The sequence below is a fragment of the Benincasa hispida genome, chromosome 3 (genome assembly GCF_027475165.1).
Source record: "Benincasa hispida cultivar pf3 chromosome 3, pf3_genome.v1.1, whole genome shotgun sequence".
In the NCBI taxonomy this organism is placed as follows: Eukaryota; Viridiplantae; Streptophyta; class Magnoliopsida; order Cucurbitales; family Cucurbitaceae; genus Benincasa; species Benincasa hispida.
In genome coordinates, this window is record NC_143480.1 from 29232703 (window position 1) to 29244351 (window position 11649).

At 35.6% G+C, this 11649-nt stretch overlaps 1 long non-coding RNA gene across 1 annotated transcript; it reads left to right on the forward strand.

Annotated features, from left to right (window-relative positions):
• Positions 1-308: 308 nt before the first annotated feature.
• Positions 309-792, forward strand: LOC150037184 (uncharacterized). The gene is made up of 2 exons (XR_016528103.1): positions 309-375; positions 448-792. It is a non-coding gene; the product is annotated as an uncharacterized LOC150037184 (long non-coding RNA).
• The last annotated feature ends 10857 nt before the right edge of the window (positions 793-11649 follow it).

The following is an 11649-nucleotide window of genomic DNA, read 5'->3' on the forward strand; positions in this document are numbered from 1 at the left end:
ATTCTATTTGTAGAACTTAGCAATCAAATAAAAGTATTTAAGTTGTTCCATTTTGTTCCATCTTCTCATCATCATTCTAACATGAAAAATTTTTGTAGATAGAAAAAATGTCTAATTATTTATAGAAATAGTAAAAACACACTGATATATAATGAAAAACTTCTATTTACGTCTATCAGTGATAGAAACGGATAGAAACGATTAGAAAAAATGGGCATAAAAACTTGTCTTAGGCTATTTTTTGAATGAGAGGCCCAAATGAAGGGTTTTAATACACTAAGCCCACATTCAGAAAAATGGTTGGTGACATTTGTGATTTCTAATTTGCCAGGTAGTTGAAGACAAAAACCAAAAGAAAGAAAAAGAACATTGCATGTAAGAATTCCCTACCCTTTTCAGCTTCTATTCTCTTCTCTGCTTTCTCTCTAACTGATCTTGGTGTTTCAGAGGTGATCAACGAAGAAGATGAACAATTTCCAGCATACAAACTAGCAAGAATGTAGAGGAGGAGAAGAGAGACACAAGGATTATAATGGTTCGGTCATAGAGACCAACATCCACTCTATAATGTATCATTTCTTCTTTTATTCAAACTTTCTGAGTTGTTTCTTTCAAAGTTCTACAAACTCATCTGCTCACTAATTTTCTTCTCTCAGTATGTATAATATATATATATAGAGAGAGAGAGATTACAAAGATCTTTACAGAATAAAAAAATAGTTAGCTATTTTGTTATAATTAGTTAATTAGCTCTTTTAACATAAATAAAAAGTAAATAAGTTTTTCTTGTGAGGTGAGCTGAGGAAGAAGATTCAGCTACATAAGTCTGAATTGAGGTAATTTTTAGCTTACCTTCTATTACAACTCTCCTCCTTGAGTTAAAAGATTCTATCATACCTTGGTCTTGTTTTGAAGAGCTTCATCCTTCAGATAGATGATCTACTAATTTTAGTAGACCTAGGCTATATGTTTTCTTCTGATTTTATTTTATTTTTTTTATTTTAACTTCTCCTTTCTTTACCATATCTCTAATGAAATAAAGTCATATGTCTATATATTTTGTTCTATCATGAAATTGGGGGTTTCTTGTGAGAGGTATTGCACTCTGATTATCACAATGCATGCTTATGTCTTGTTTGAAACCAAAATTCGTTAGAGGTCCCTGAAGCCATTTTACTTCTTTTACAACTTCTGTCAATGTAATAAACTTTGCTTTTGTGGCAGGTAGGGCTACAATAGACTTTAGGATAGATTTTCAGTTGATAGTATTTCCCCCAAATCGAAATACATACTCTATTAGTAACCTCCTCTTATTTAGATCACTAGCAAAGTCAGAGTCAGAATAACCCATTAGACTTAGGTTAGTTGTATTAGGATGTTTGTATAGTAGTCCTTTCTTCTAAGTTCCTACTAAGTATTTGAATATCCACTTAATAGCCTCCCAGTGGGCCTTCTCCAGATTTTCCATGTACTTGCTCACTAAGCTGGAACAGTGAGCTAAGTTAAGTCTTGTACGTACCATTATGTACATGAGATTGCCTATAGCATTAGAATAGGGGATTCTCTCCATTACTTTCTTCTGTTCTTCAGTAATGGGAGGGTCTTGGGTTGAGAGCTTAAAATGTTGGGCGAGTGGAGTATAAATAGCCTTGGCTTCTGCCATGTTGAACCTTTTTAGGACTTTAGATGTATATTCTGATTAGCAAAGGAAAAACTCTACTTTACTCTTGTTTCTATAGATCTTCATACCTAGGATTCTTTTCCCCGAAGTCTTTCATGCCAAACTCCTTACTCATCTGAGCTTAATCTCATTTAGTTTAAGCAAATTTCTATTAGCCAATAACATATCATCAACATACAGAAGAAGATATACTTCTTCCATGTTTGCAACTTCTCTTATATAAATACTGTTGGGATTGGTGTCCTAAATCTCTCTTGTATTCTCGTAATTTGTAAACTTTATATAAATAGATTGTTATTAATAAAATAATTCTTATTTTATAAGCATACACTCAATCCAATAAACAAAGATCCTAGGTTATTTTATGTAATTTAAATATGTATGCAGAGACATACATGTGGATCATGTTTAAATGATAACCTAAACGGTATATAGTAAATGGATAAGGCTGGGAACCTTATCCTGATGACACTACGGATACGACCCGCTTTGTAGATTTTACAATTGTTGTAAAGTGCTACAAATGATCTGATTTTGATCATTCATGTGGAGACATGTGAGCGGGGGTATTCTATACAAAGAGTTTGTATAAGACCGGACCACGAAATGATTAGTCTCATTATATAACACCGTTAATAATAGAGATTTACATTTCACCAGGATGACCAGAGGTGACATGACCTGAATTTTAAGTAAGTTGTGAACTTCTGCCTATGAAAACGGTCATTTGATTTGCATGAGTGAGAGTGGCCAAATCATCGACTCAATATGCCTACCATTTTGGGGACTCGTCTAATTGGGGAGTTGGGAACAAAACTACACAAGATGGAATTCACTCCTTCTCTGATGTCAGGGTAAATAGATAAATTACTCTCATAAGGGCTGATTCCGAGACTTGAACAATGTGGTCACACCCTCTCTTAACCCGAGAGGGATTTAGTCATAGTTGGACTATGACTTATTGTTCATTAGAGGAATCAGTGGTGCTTAAGGAGTTAAATGTAACTATAGGGGCAAAACGATAATTTTGGTCCAGTTGTACTTATAATCAATCTGTGAAGGGTCATCGCACGGTTGATTGGTTATATTCAATGGACATATAAATATAATTGTAGTGTGAAGAGTGCAGCTATCGGTCTTTAGTGAAGTGATCGACAGTCAATGGATGTTGGGTAGTTTAGTTAAAGAGCTTAATTAATTATTCAAGTACCATTTGAGCTTTAATCTATAGGTCCATAAAATCCCCTCTATAGCTCAACAGGGATTCTTGAGAATTAGTTTTGGATTATTTGAATTATTCAAATTAATTGAGGGAATTAATTATATATGATATAATTAATTAAATTAATTATATGTGATATAATTAATATAATGTATTCGATACATTATAACATAAAGTTTACTTTGAGAGGAATTAAATATTTGAATATGATTCAAATACTAATTATATGAATGAATTTCATAACTTAAATTTAATATAAATATGATTTATATTAAATATCATAAATGGTAGAGAGGAATTAAATATTTGAATATGATTCAAATATTAACTATATGGATGAGATTCATATAATTGAATTTAGTATAAATGTAACTTATATTGAATACCATGCATTGTTGAGAAAAATAAAAATATAGGTTATATTGTATTTGAAACAATATAAAAATTATAGGTTATGTGTTATATTTGATATAACATATAATATATATATATATATAATAAATTAGTTATTATAACATATAGTATATGATGAGCTACGCTCAACTTCCTGACTTGTTTTGGGGATATGCAGTAGAGACTATTATTTATATTTTGAACAACATTCTCTTAAAGAGTGTTTTTGAAACACCTTTTGAGTTATGGAGAGGTCATAAGTCACTTCAGAATTTGGAGAGCCCATGTGCTAATGGTAAACCCCAAAAAGTTAGAACCTCATTCAAAAGTATGCCTTTTTGTAGGCTATCCCAAGGAAACGAGACGTTGGTACTTCTTTGATCCAAGTGAGAATAAAGTGTTTGTATCGACAAACGCTACCTTCTTGGAAGAAGACCATATGAAGGATCATAAACCATGAAGCAAACTTGTTTTAAGTGAAATTTCTAATGAATCTACTAAGACTTCAACAAGGATTGTTGAAGGGGCTGATACATTAACAAGGGTTGTTGATATTGGTTTGTCTGGTCATTCACATCCATCTTAAGAGTTTAGATTGCCTCGACGTAGTGGGAGGGTTATGAATCCACTTGTACGCTACATGGGTTTAACAGAAGTCCAAGACATCATAGCTAATGATGGTCTTGAGGATCAATTGTCTTATAAATAAGCAATGAAATATGTCGACAAAGATGAATGGATTAAAGCCATGAATCAAGAAATAGAGTCTATGTACTTCAATTCTATTTGGGAGCTTGTAGATAAACTTGATAGGGTAAAACCTATAGGTTGTAAGTGGATCTATAAGAGAAAATCAGGTGTAAATGGAAATGTACATACCTTTAAAGCTAGACTTGTGGCAAAGAGTTATACCCAGGTTGAGGGAGTAAACTATGAAGCAACCCAGGTTGAGGGAGTAGACTATGAAAAAACTTTCTCACATGTTGTCATGTTAAAGTCTATTAGAATTCTTTTGTCCATAGCCACATATTATGACTATGAAATATGGTAAATGGACGTCAAGACTGCCTTTTTGAATGACAATCTTGAAAAGACCATCTACATGAATTAACTAGAAAGATTCATTGAACAAGATCAAGACCAAAAAGTTTGCAAGCTTAATTGGTCCATTTATGGAGTGAAACAAGAATCTCGATCTTGGAATATAAGATTTGATACTGCGATAAATCTTATGGCTTTGGTCAGAATTTTAATAAGCCTTGTGTTTATACGAAAATCATCAACAACTTAGTAGCTTTCCTCATGTTGTATGTGGATGATATCCCACTCATTGGGAATGATGTAGGTTTTCTGATTGATGTAAAGAAATGGTGGGCCGCCCAATTCCAAATGAAAGATTTGGGAGAGGCGCAGTTTGTTATAAGGATCCAGATCATCTAGAATCATAAGAAAAAAAAGGTTGGTCTTGTCTCAAGCATCGTATATTGACAAAATGCTTGTCAGATGTCAGATATTCGATGCACAATTCTAAGAATTTCAGGCATGAAATTGTATTGTCTCAGGAGCAGTGTCCAATGACTCCTCAAGCGGTTGAGGCAATGAGATGAATTTCCTATGTATCGGTTGTTGGTAGACTTATGTATACAATGTAATGTAGCAGACCTGACATTTTTTATGTAGTAGGGATCAATATCAATTCAATCCAGGATTAGATCACGGGACAATGGTCAAAACAATTCTCAAGTACCTTCGGAGAACGAGAGACTATATGCTTGTGTATGGAGATAAGGATTTGATCCTTACAGGATACACAGACTCTGACTTTTAGACTGATCGAGATTTTAAAAAATCCACATCAAGGTCAATGTTTACTCTGAATGGAAGAGCTATAGTTTGGCGGAGCATCAAGCAAGGATGCATCACAGATTCCACCAAGGAAGTCGAATATGTAGCTGCTTGTGGATAAAGGATCTCATTGAAGAGAACCTTGAGCGGAAGTGGGACCATCCCAATTCCTATTTCTCATGGAATGTAATTTTTATTGAAAAGAAAGAACAAATTATGCATTTACATAAATTACAGCATGCTTTAAAAAATAGGTTTTAGAAACCCTTACCTTTGAAGACAGATCTTAAAGAATCCCTCAAACTAGAAGTGGACACTACCACAATGATGACCTTGGTATTCTCAGGTAGAGAACACCAGAGTGGTGGGCTCTGACTTTTTGGAATAGAGAGGGAAGGATTTTAGAGAAGATAGGAAGGAAAAAAGAAATTCACAGAAGCTTACAGAGAGAACTATTTTCTCTATTCAATAACGTATATCTTTTTGCTTCCTTTCTTACTCAAAGATGAAAAGAGACTCTCTCCTATCTAATGCCTATAAAACATCAACCACCCACTTACGTGGGTGGAGAGAAAAAAAGAGGGGAAGGAATTGTAACTCCCTTCCTAATTCAAATAAATTAATTTTAATATATAAAGTAATAAAATTAATTTATATAATAAAAAATTAACATATATATATATATATATATATATATATATGTATATGATAACTAACTTATCATGATATATATATATATATATATTAAACTACATATTATATCAAATATAATTTATAACCTATAGTTTTAATATTGTATCATATACAATATAACCTGCAGTTTCTTTTCTCTCTCATATGACATTTAATATAAATCAAATTTATATCCAATTTAATAATTATGAATCCAATTCATATAATTAATATTTGAATCTTATTCAAATATTCATTTTATCTCATAATGTATCAAATACATTATACTAATTATATCATATACAATTAAATTAACTTAATTATATCATATATAATTAAATTCCTCAATTAATCTGAACAATTCAAATTAATCCAAAAATTGATTCTCATTTAATCCTATTGAGTTACCAAGGGGACCTCATGGACCTGTAGCTTGAAGCTCCAATGGTACATAAATAATCAATTAAACTCTTTGATTAATTTAGTCACCATCCGTTAACTGTCGGACACTTCACTAAAGACCGACAGTTGCACTCTTCGCACTACAGATATATTTCTGTGTCCATTGGATATAACCAATCAACAGTACTATGTGTTAGGGTTGATGCCCTAAAGTCTTGTGTCCTGTAGTTTGTAAACAGCTTGTACGAATGCTTGTGTTGTTAATATATGATATTTACTTCACATCTTGTATTTTTCCTCAGTTACTTATTTTATTTGCTTTACCACAAACCAACAAACATAAAATCCCTGGTTATCTGTATGTGACTCAAGCATGTATGTGGTGACATATAAGTGGATCCTGTCTTGAATGATAACTAAAATGGTCCGTAGTATATGGATATAGGAGGAAAACCTTATCCTGGTAACGCTACGGACGCGACTCACTTTGTGAAATGGTCACAAGTGTTGTGATTTGTCACAGATGGTCTGATCCTGATCATTCGTGTTGGAGACATGCGAACGGGGGCATCCTATACAAAAAGTTTGTATAAGACCTGACCATGAAGTGTTAATGTCTCGTTATATAACACCGTTCATGACAGAGACTTCACTTCATTAGGATGACCATAGGTAACATGACCTCAATCCTGAGTGAGTTGGGAACTCCTGCCATTGAGGGCAGTCCTTTGATTTGTATAGGTACGAGTGGCTAGGTCGCCGATTCAAACCTACCATTTTGGGGATTCGTTTGATTTGGGAGTTGGGAACTCAGCTACACAAGATGGAATTCACTCTTTCCCCGAGGCAGGGGTAAGTAGATAGATAACTCCCTTAAGGGTTGATTCCGGGGTTTGAACGATGTGGCGCCACACACCTTCTCTTGGCCCGAGAGGTATTCACACATAATTGGACTATGTTGTATTGTTCATTAGAGGAATCAGGGGTACTTAAGGAGTGAGATGTAACTACAGAAGCATAACGGTAATTTGGCCCAGCTGTACTTACGAGCATCTGTTAAGGGTCATCGTACTCATGATTGGTTATATCCGATGGACACAGAAATATATCTGTGGTAAGAAGAGTTCAGTTGTTGGTTTTTAGTAGAATGTCTGACAGTTAACGAATGCTGGGTCTCGTGGCTAAAAAGTTTAGTCAGCTATCGACGTACAGTTGGAGCTTCGAGCCACAGGTCCATTAAGTCCCCTGGGTAGCTTGGATAAAGTTGAGAACCAGTATTTGAGTTAATTTGAAATGATCAAATTGACAAGAGGAAGTTCGACTATATATGATATAATTGGACTGGTTAATTATATATGATATAATTGGCAAATATATGAGATACATTATTATGAAGGAAATTAGATATAAATATGATTTATATCAAGTAGAGGAGAAAATACTATAGTAGATATGTGATGTCAAACTATGGATAAAAGTATAATATGATTATATTTATTAACTAATTAATTGATTAATTATATGATAATTAATCCTAATATCACGTTTGGATGTGAGTTAGTGAGCAACGTCGGTTATGGTAACCGATGGGTTAAAATGAAAAAGGTTTTCATTTTTGAGTCGTGCAATCGATAGTCCGTGATTCGTCCTAAAGAATTGTGAAGCGCGCGTTGGTAAAAGAAAACGATCGCTCGAGAGCCTATACAAAAGTCGCTTATCCATCTAAACGATCGTCCACCTCGCACTAAATGATCGCACACTCTCGCTTACACGATCGGATAACTTCTCTAAACGATCGTATAGTGTGCCGATTTAATTAAATGATTGTACACCTTTTCCTAAACGACCGTTCAGTAAATCCTACACGATCGTGTAGTTCCTTTAGACGATAAGCACTTCTGCTATGCGATAGCGTTGTTTGTTCTCCCACTTGCTTATCGCCTACACAATTCGTATTTCCTCCATCCTCTACCAATTTCACCAAAGCCCACCCTTTGGGTTTTCACTCCGAGAATACCCGGGACTCATTAGTGGTGGTGTCATCCTCGTTGCGGTCGTGAATTCGTATTGATCGTGCTGCTGCAGTCGACATTCCCGTCAGGTGTTGGTAGATCACTAGGAGGGTTTCCGCTGCGTAGGAGTTCTGAAGTTTGAAGATAGTATTCAACTGGTATGGAACTCTTTCCCTTATAATTTTGTTGTTAGTAGCATGCCGTTAATTAGAGTTTATTTGCATAACTGTATGTGTTGAATGTATAATGTTATATTTCGGTCACGGTGAGATTGGAGCGATCCGAACATGCACATGGAACTCATCGATATGAGATCCTTCAATTGGTATTAGAGCCAGGTTCTGATACTTCAATTTCATCTGTTGCAACGAAATGACTTTTACATTCATGGTGGGTGCATTTCTACGCTGTTTAATTGTTAAATCTATTGTGGATGTGCCGGATTAATGGATGTTTTCGGGATGATTAGCCTCGGTTTGATTTAGATCCTTTTACATTTGCGGTTATTTGTAAAGGCCCCTGCGTTTTTAGGCATTAATAATTGTTATCGAGTTTGTATTCAATGTTTGTTTGAAGTTTTGAGTCGTTCGTCGAAGTTCTGGGCAAGCGTTATAACTCTTCGATGAAGGAGGCGATCTAGGGTTGATCGCATCGTGCAGAAGAAGTTCTAGGTGATCACTGTTCATCTCATTGTAGAGATGAAGGAATACGCGATCGCTGATGAACGCATCGGTTAAACGATGGGGAATGCGAACAAGAGTTGGTCGCATCGGGTTAACGATCGGGTACGCGATCGCTGAGAATCGCGTCGTGTAGAAGATGAGATGCTCGTGTATCGTTTAAAGCGCGCGCTAGACAATCGTGTAGGTTAGCAAGCTTCATCGCTTAGTAACTGACTAAACGATCGCTTAGTAACTCAAGGTAAATCGTATACCTATCGTCGTGCTACACGATCGCATAGACGATCAGGCTTCGTAGCCTCGTCATCGTCTACGCGATCGTTTACTTATGATCCTATAGTCTAGTGCACGCTGAACGATCGTCTACCTGCAGAGTTTGCTACATGATGAAGACCTCCTGGCGGTTCAAGACCCAGTTCGTCTGTGAATCGGTTTGCTCGATGAAAATCTAATAGATAGGGTTTTTTCATTCTGATTTTTGTAAAGACTCATCCCGGTCCATTAATCCTTTGTTTATTACATGTGATGTATGTTTATTATATATCATATGGTATGCACATATAGTAAATCTCACCTTAGGTTATGCAATGGTCATGCATCATCTCTTTATTATAATTGTTATAATTTAGATAAGCATGATTTAATTATGTAAGAGCATGCTCATGCATCATATAATATAAGAGTTATATTTATGCATGCATAAAAAGCATTGACATGCATCATCTTTATATCATAAATGTTATAGTATAAGAGTGAATGATAACATATTTGCTTGGTTGTTACGCGTTATATAAAAGTTATATATAGTAATGACTGGACATTGCATGAAGCATGACACATAGGTTACTTTATAAATGTTATAAACGCCTTATTGTGCACAACGCTTTTAGTTGTTTCTTTTTAAAAGTTAAAGAGAATATAGAACTAAAAGAGAAAAGAAAGACATGCATGCTAACTTAGGTTTAATTCATGGTTTTAAATTGTTTAAAACTTAGATCACATAGACCTAAGATCACGGTTTTAATACGATTAGCAACCCTGAAGGTTTAATCTTTAATCAGTTTAATAGGATTAAATTGGCTAATAAAAGATTAAAGTGTAGCAAATCTATCTATAAGGGACCTTTTGTCTAAGGCGGGTTCTATCTAGGCTGGGGTATTTAAGTTGACGGAAACATAACACCCTACCTAGGAACTTACCTGGAAAGGTGAATTAGATAGATTTGATGCATGCATACAAGTTAAGGATAGTCCATTAAAGTGTTTAAACGTGACTACTTGAACTTGTTCATATTTCATAGACAAACGTTGTTAATGAGCAGAGTTTAAAAAGACGACTTAGACTAAAATCAGTAGCTAGATTGTCTAGGTTAATGAACCCCTAGTTAGAACATTCAGTGGGAGGTACTTGAGGCATAAGATGCTTTACTTAAATCTTTCACGTTTCTCCTAAATAGTCCCCACTGTGAAATCTATCCTCGGCCTCGCGGCACCTTTGGTGTGTCCTTCCAACGGATGGTGTTTGGGTAGGTCAATATCAAGGTGGATGGAGAGAATGTTTATAGTAAGTGAGAGCGGGAAGTGCGACAACATATCCCTCGGTCTCCCTCGTTAGGTTGAATAAAGTTACTGCGCATCGCCTCGAGGCACCCTGGGTGTGTCCCCCTAAAGGATGATAGTTTTGTGCGTTTCTTTATTTGATCTTCTGTAAGAGAATAAGGTAACTTAGTCTTTTGTCCTAATCTATCTTTTTCCTATGGTAAGCGCATTAGGGCGGGACTCTGGCACCGAAAGAGAGAGGTTACATTTACGCAGAATAATTAAAAGTTAACGATTCTGGACCGAAAAATAATGGCTATTAGGTTCAGTTCCAAGAGTTTGTTCTGCCAAATGGTTAAGAATGTCTCATCCCAACGAAGGGGCAACTGATCACCCCACCGGTGGCGTTTGTCTTGCTCACTGGGGCATCATTGCAAAATAGAAGTCTATAACTTAGGGTACTTGAAACTATTTTGCAAAACTGATTGGTTTAAAAGTGGTTTAGAAAATTCTAATAAAGTTTTGTTCATATTTTCAGCAACATTTTCAAATAGCAACAGCCACGTTATCTTTGCTAAGCGCCGAAAAACTTACTGGCGATAATTTCGCAATATGGAAATACATGATCACGACGATCTTGATCATCGAGGATTTCATGTTCGCTCTCACAGAGGCTTGTCCTCCTATTCCAGCTTCGAATGCCACCCGAAATGTTCAGGAGGCATACAAGCGATGGACAAGGGTGAATAAAAAGGCCCGAGCCTATATCTTGGCAAGTCTTTCTGACGTCTTGGCTAAAAAACATGAGCCTATGATCTCAGGCGTGAGATCATGGAGTCCCTACAAGGGATGTTTGGATAACCGTCTGAACAGCTTATGCATGAGGCTCTTAAATACATATTCAACTTCAAAATGAAAGAAGGCACCTCTGTTCGTGAACATGTGCTAAACATGATAGTTCACTTTAATGTGGCGGAGTTGAATGGGTCTACCATCAATGAGGGCAGTCAAGTTAGCATAATCCTGCATTCTTTGCCGGAGAGCTTCCTGCACTTTATTAGCAATGTGATTCTTAACAAAGTGAAGTATAACCTTACAACTCTCCTCAATGAGTTGCAAACATACCAATCTTTACTGAAAATTAAGGAAAGGCAGAAGGGTGAGGCAAATGTTGCTTCATCCGCCAGGACGTTCCATAGAGGTT